The sequence below is a fragment of the Tachypleus tridentatus genome, chromosome 4 (assembly GCF_004210375.1).
Source record: "Tachypleus tridentatus isolate NWPU-2018 chromosome 4, ASM421037v1, whole genome shotgun sequence".
Taxonomy (NCBI): Eukaryota; Metazoa; Arthropoda; class Merostomata; order Xiphosura; family Limulidae; genus Tachypleus; species Tachypleus tridentatus.
Window position 1 is genome coordinate 51,836,443 of NC_134828.1, and position 6,829 is coordinate 51,843,271.

The window sequence follows — 6,829 nt, forward strand, 5'->3', positions numbered from 1 at the left end:
ACGAGTCGCGAGTTCGAATATCCGTAACACCAAACATGCTCGCCCCTTCAGCTGTGGGGACGTTATAACGTTACAGTCAATTCCACTATTCGTTGGTAAAAGACTAGCCCAAGAGTTCGCGATGGATGGTGATGACTAAATGACTTCTCTCTAGCCTTACACTGGTAAATTAAGGACGGCTAGCACACATAGCTCTTGAGTAGGTTTGTGCGAAATTAAAAAAAAAAAAAAAACACGACCTTAACAACGAAATAAAGAAAAGCACGTAACTATTCTATGCACGTTAAAGGTGCATAGAATAGCTTCAATTATATCACATTAGCTCAACTGTACGTGGATAAAATAAGAATGTGCAGATACCATTGACAAATGCATTCTAAAGGGTTTTAATTCTGAAGTTATTAAATTTCTTTCCGACTCCCTATAATGTTTTGTTGAGAAAAAATGTTGTAATTGCTTAAAACATTACAATAAAAGTTCGCTAATGAGTACTTTCGGGGAATGTGTAATCGTCTTTGATCTTTACCTAGGTAGTTTCTGACTACAAGCAGTAATATTAGTGAGCACGCATAACCTAATCAATGACAATACATTAAAATATCCAGCTTGATCGGTTCTGTCTGAAGTTAAAGTATTTTCCTCCCTTTTAATCTATCGCAGTAAGTTAAATTGGATTAAACAAATAATAAATGAATGAAAATAAATTAAATAAATAGATTAAATATTAAGTAGAAGGTGGATAGCCCTCCAGTAGCTATTCGTAAAATTGAATAAACAAATCGTTTAGCCTTAAACAATGATAAATCTTGCTCTTTTACAAACATATCGTTAATATATTTGGATGTTATTACAAGGATCTCAGATCTAACATTTAAAGCAATTACCGATGACTTTAAGAAAGAAACTAACATATGCGCAAAAAAATTAAAAAAAGCGCCGAATCTGGAAAGTATGAAATGGTTAATTGCAAAATGTTTTGGGTGTTTTACAAACCTTTCACTTAATACGTTAGTAATACAAGGTCGTAACAAAAGTTAACAACCACAGTGATTCTTCAATAAAAACTTATTTATTTGGCTGTTTCTAGAGTGAGGTCATAATAATTTCAAAGACTGTACAGGTATATTAATGCGAGTTGGTAGTTTATCTCCCTTATGTATGAAAGGAATTATCACTGATGCAGACTTAAGCACTTTTTCTGCCTTAAATGTTACTATAATTCTATGATTTCTAATCCTGTCTTCAATTCCGACCTGCTTTAGCACCTAGATAAGTAATATATTGAAAAGAATCAATTCAGTAAAAACTCCAGAATTAATTTACTTTTGAATTAAGATTATATTTATCATTTCTCGTTTGCTATCAAGATCAATTTTATTCTCTAGTTAATATTTCCTAAACCTGCAGTTTATATAATGCAGGTAATAGAAGTTTATATTGGACATCAACATACCTAAATATCACATACTAGCCAGACATGGCTTGTTGGTTAAAGTATTTGACTGTGAATCAAAAGTCTATATGAGTATTATTGTTTGAAATCTCATCTAGACAATATGTTTCAATCAAACAGGCGTAATGTGGTACTTGTCCTTGACAAGTACACTACCACACTTCCTACTTGATTACTACTTAACGACAATTCCCAGAAGCTAACATGATCATTACTCACATGCATCTGGCGCTTCCTCACTAATGAAGAAGGAATATAAATTATAAGTTTAATGCGGTGCCATTAACACGTAATTGAAATCAGACTAACATCTTCATTTCTGACCATTATTAAACTTTAAACTCCATACAGCTTAGCTACGAGTAAAAGCTCAGCTTAGTACAGTTTAAAGGTACTAAATAGTTTCAAGCCCATTTAAACATTAGAACTGTAACCTGTACAGAAAATAAATGTTAAGATAATATTTGGCAAATAATCCAGTTTGAACAAATGAAATCTTATCAAAACCAATGAAAGGATCACGTACCTCATCCTTTCCCTCGGTATGGTATAATATTATCAGTGCTTTAGTTTTCTATTTATAATTTTACATGTTTATGCATATCTTAATTTTTTTAGCTTGTACATATTATTCAATAGGATTTTCCCCATATATTATACTTATATGGTACAAGACATGAATCGGTTCTTCATTTTTTTTACATCTTAGCACTCTGAACAAATTACCTACTTATTGGCTGACATTATGTTCTACATATATTTTGTTTATGCACTTAATCTAACATACCTGAACAAGTTCAGATGATGTCATAATACGTGTAGTATGATGAAACCTGATGCACATATAACAGTACGTAATTTTGTTTAGTTCTGATACTAGTCTTGTTTAGTTATGGATTGAATCTATTTAATAAGAAGCCTTATTTTACAATGAACCCACTTAACTATTTATCTCTAACTAAATCTTCTATAATTGGTAGTTCAGTTAACATTTCAAGACTTGTTATTTTACGGCTATAAAGTAGTTAGATCTAAAATGCAGGTAATTATTAATACTGATATTTCACTTAGTTATATCCCATTTTTCATTCTATCTTAACTTTGAAAAATCCTTAATCCTACTAGCTGCTTCCCTTAAATTAAATTTAATGACATGGCATACCCTTGTGTGGTATTCTCAGTTCATTTATTTCCGCTCAATTATTTGGGTATGAGTGCTAAAATAACATTGATTATCACCAGATACCATACTGCAAAGAAACATCTAACTTTCCTAACCTTGACTGAGTTTGAAGGAAAGAAAAATATTGAACACACACCTAAGCAAAGTAGGACAACCTTTATTCAAGAACTATGTAAACAGAATCGACGCTTTTAAAGAGCAAGTGCACTATGATTTATCAAAACTTAATTCATATCCTCTGCTGCTTAAGAATGCAAATTTTTTATTATACATCTTAAAGTTATATACAGGTTCCTCATTCTTGAAGGTATGGTCTTGAGTATAAGTGCTATTTATATTCACATTTCCATACATAATTATGTCACGTACTTTTTCTCGTATAAATATTTACCAGCGTTAGTCATACATTTCCACCTTAATATTCAAAAAGAAACGTTTGCAAGCTATTCATCTTAAAGATAGATACATTATTTCCTAGTAATTATTTTCAGTCATGCCAACTTTCAATATTACCAACATTACATGTAATCACATCAGCCATTATATCATGTGAAATCATAGAGCCTTCCTACCATGACACACCACCTCTAATTCGGAAGTAAGGGTTACGGTTTCCTTTTAGACATAATTCTTTCGGTCAAATACCTATTCTAACTGTTGATCAGACAGCTAATCACATTAAGTGAACATCGGTGCAGTAAAAGCTGTTCATCAACTTTCATTTCCTCATCTTGCTTCCTTGAGCAAACATATACTAACTATTAACACCTTCCTCCTTACTGGCTCAGTTACATTCATACAATACTATGTTTCCACTGTCCTCTTACCTATAAATATTCCCAATATCTGATTCCTGCTTTAACGAAAGCATAAAAGTTTCCTTATTTGTATATGACTTTTTTTCAACGTGACTTCATGCACCACATGCACAGCACAACTCATCGTTTAACTGAATTATCTGAAAATAAGATAAAGGCCGGTTCTGCTACATTCGGTTTGCTTCCATATGAAATATACATAACCAATCCATGACTAGCCTTCATTTTCAAACTTTAATTCATTCACTGTGCTTGTTGCAACATCTGTTCTTCCATATAACAACCTTACCAAACTACTGATGTGCAAATTCTTTCAATTCAGCTAATGCATAGCTCAAACACTTCAACTTAAAGATGAGCCTGAAGCTTGCTGTTGCTATTCCCAGACCTACCAAAGTTTCAAATGTGGAGTCTATTCACTTGTATAATCAACACATAGTGTATTATCAGCTGTCACTGTTCCTTCAATAATTTTCATACTTGTATGGTGTCCAGGATATGAATCGTTCAGAAAATTAACTTGCTCAAACAGCTGGTGGAACAATCCTTCTGCATTTGTCACGTTATAGGCACAGACAGTGATGCATCAGAAAATTGTAGTCCTACTCAGTTCTTATCTAATTTTTAATCAATTATTTTTTATTCTTGAACCTAAGCCATTTTATTAACGCATTGTCCACATGAATAATAAACACTTCCTCTCATACATGCAATGGTAGTAATTATTGACAACTGATATAATTCAAAATAGTTATTTTCTCATGAATTATGTACATCATTATACATTTTACTCCATTCTGCACCTGTAACTCGTACTGCTGGAACTCTATCAACTCTTTAATTATACATTCCAATACACTGCTAATTTAATTTGAATAAATAACTTGAACTTTGGAGTCCCAAGTGCAATATATCCTAAGGAACTCACAATAGAAAAAAGAGAATTATTCTTATGCAAATTATCTAGATATGGGAATTTATTTTGTAAAAGGTAAAATTTAGTTGACTATTTTTGATAAAAGAAGAACATTTAATTTATCCATCCTTAACTTACCTACTCTCCATAATGTTAGTTAGAAGGTATTGTTAAAAAGGATTATTATATTATAACTGAAAATATTTTTAATTGTATGCAATAGTGGTATCTTTAATGGTTAATCTTTCATTATTCATATATGAACTAAAAATTAACGAACAGATATAGAACTTAAAATTTTTATAATAAATATAAATTTATTTTAAATAAAGACATTTCAATTATGGAAAGCTCCTTACTTAAATGTCGTTAGTTTATAAAGGGAGACCTTGAATAACTAAGCTAGTCTTTATAAATAGTTTTTATGCAATATGGTGAGTCTGTTTGAGTTTGTTTTTTTTGTGGTACACGATACCTTCTAAGTAATTTTTATTATTTTCATCTTTAAGATATTTTTATAAGGGGGGGGATTGAGGGTTCTATACTGTAGAAATTTTGGGTTGATACGTTTGAACTATTAAGACAGTAATAACTTTAAAGAGTAACTCTTCTCACATCTTGCTGCAAACAGAGAAGACAGTAGGATGTGAGACGTTGTTGGTTTAATTTGTTTTAATTTGATGTGCAATTTTTTTACCTTCAGCATTTTGGATTTTGTTTGATAGATGGGATATCCCCAACGCTTTTCTTGGGGGGGGGGGCTATTATGAATGTAGATAACTAGCCAGAAACAGAAATACATTTAAATTTTATATATTATTTATTGTTTAATAGTGATGATCTAAATCTCCTATAATTTTGAACGATCTAGCAATATTATAAAATTGATAATAAAACAACTATTTAAATTAATTCACATTAAGGATTTAATCATAAATTTAATTAAATGAGTATTTCAGGTTCAAAAATTATATAATATATTTCAAACATAAAATATGATGATTTTACTTTATTTAGTTCATAAGTGTTAAGAACGAACTATTTCATATTAAATCATTACAACCTTACTCGGTTAATAAATAACCCTATAGAACCTGTTATATTTAATTATACACAAAAATATTTAAGTATTAAAGGCGAAAAAATTAATTTGTAATGTTGTTGAATCAACGATGAATTTATTTACTCTAATCATAATAATGTTATTATAAGTAATTTAGATATTATAAAAATAAAAGAAATAAAATCGATTTCATGGAAAGGAACGAAATCTACAATATTAAAAACAAAAATAACGTTCTGAAAAGTTTGGAGAAGATTTTGATAATTATCATATTATTAAAAAAACTCGTTACTTCTCCCCCATATTTCGTTTTTGAATAGAAATTATTTTTTAATCTTATAATAATTTTCAACAGTAAAATTAAGGAACTTCAAAAACAATTTATTGCATCCATTTTGGTAATTTTTATTTTATATGTAAAAAATTATATGCGCATATTTTAACTAATGAAATCAATATAACCAAACATTTTTTTACAAGAAGAAGTCAAATAAATGTATAATCAGTAATGTGACGGGCAATCCCACATTTCGTTGGTAAAAGAGTAGCTCAAGAGTTGGCGGTGGGTGGTGATGACTAGCTGCCTTCCCTCTAGTCTTACACTGCTAAATTAGGGACGGCTAGCACAGATAGCCCTCGAGTAGCTTTGTGCGAAATTCCAAAACAACATTGAAGTATTGATATAACTCCACACACACACGTTCAAACTAATATTTAAATATGGAATTCCGAAACTCCATACAACCTATTCAGACTGATTACTAACTCTTTAAATACATTATTTATATCTGTTTCTATAGTTCTTAATATGTTGGATATCTAATTTGAAATAAAAATGGTTAATGTCGTCAAATGACTTAAATTATTTCTATATGATAAAAAACAATATTCCAGTTTAGGATTGTTTAACTAATCTAACTCTTTACAACTAACCACCGCTGATTTACTTATCTCGAATTTAATAAGTATCTTTACTGATCTATTTGATAAGTTTATAGATGCAGAAATAATTTTTACAACATAAATTTATTAAATATCAGTGTAAAACATATTCTTCATTTTGTGTTTAGAATTATATCACCTTCAGTGAAGATTGAAAACGAACTGTGGGTATTCCAGTGGGTTCTAATTTATCTTTAAAAATGGCCATGTATCAGTTTTTCTATGAATGTTCTTGTTTCAAAGCAGATTTGAAGCTCTAAAATATATACACATTTTTGTTATATAAGACTTAGTTTCACTTATCTGTCTGCATTTGTCCAAGAATTATATATCCAAAAGAGTATAAAAAGTATTTTCGAATTTCGCGCAAAACTACACGAGGGCTATCTGTACTCGCCGTCTTTAATTTATCAGTGTAAAACTAGAGGGAAAGGCAGCTAGTCATCACCACCTA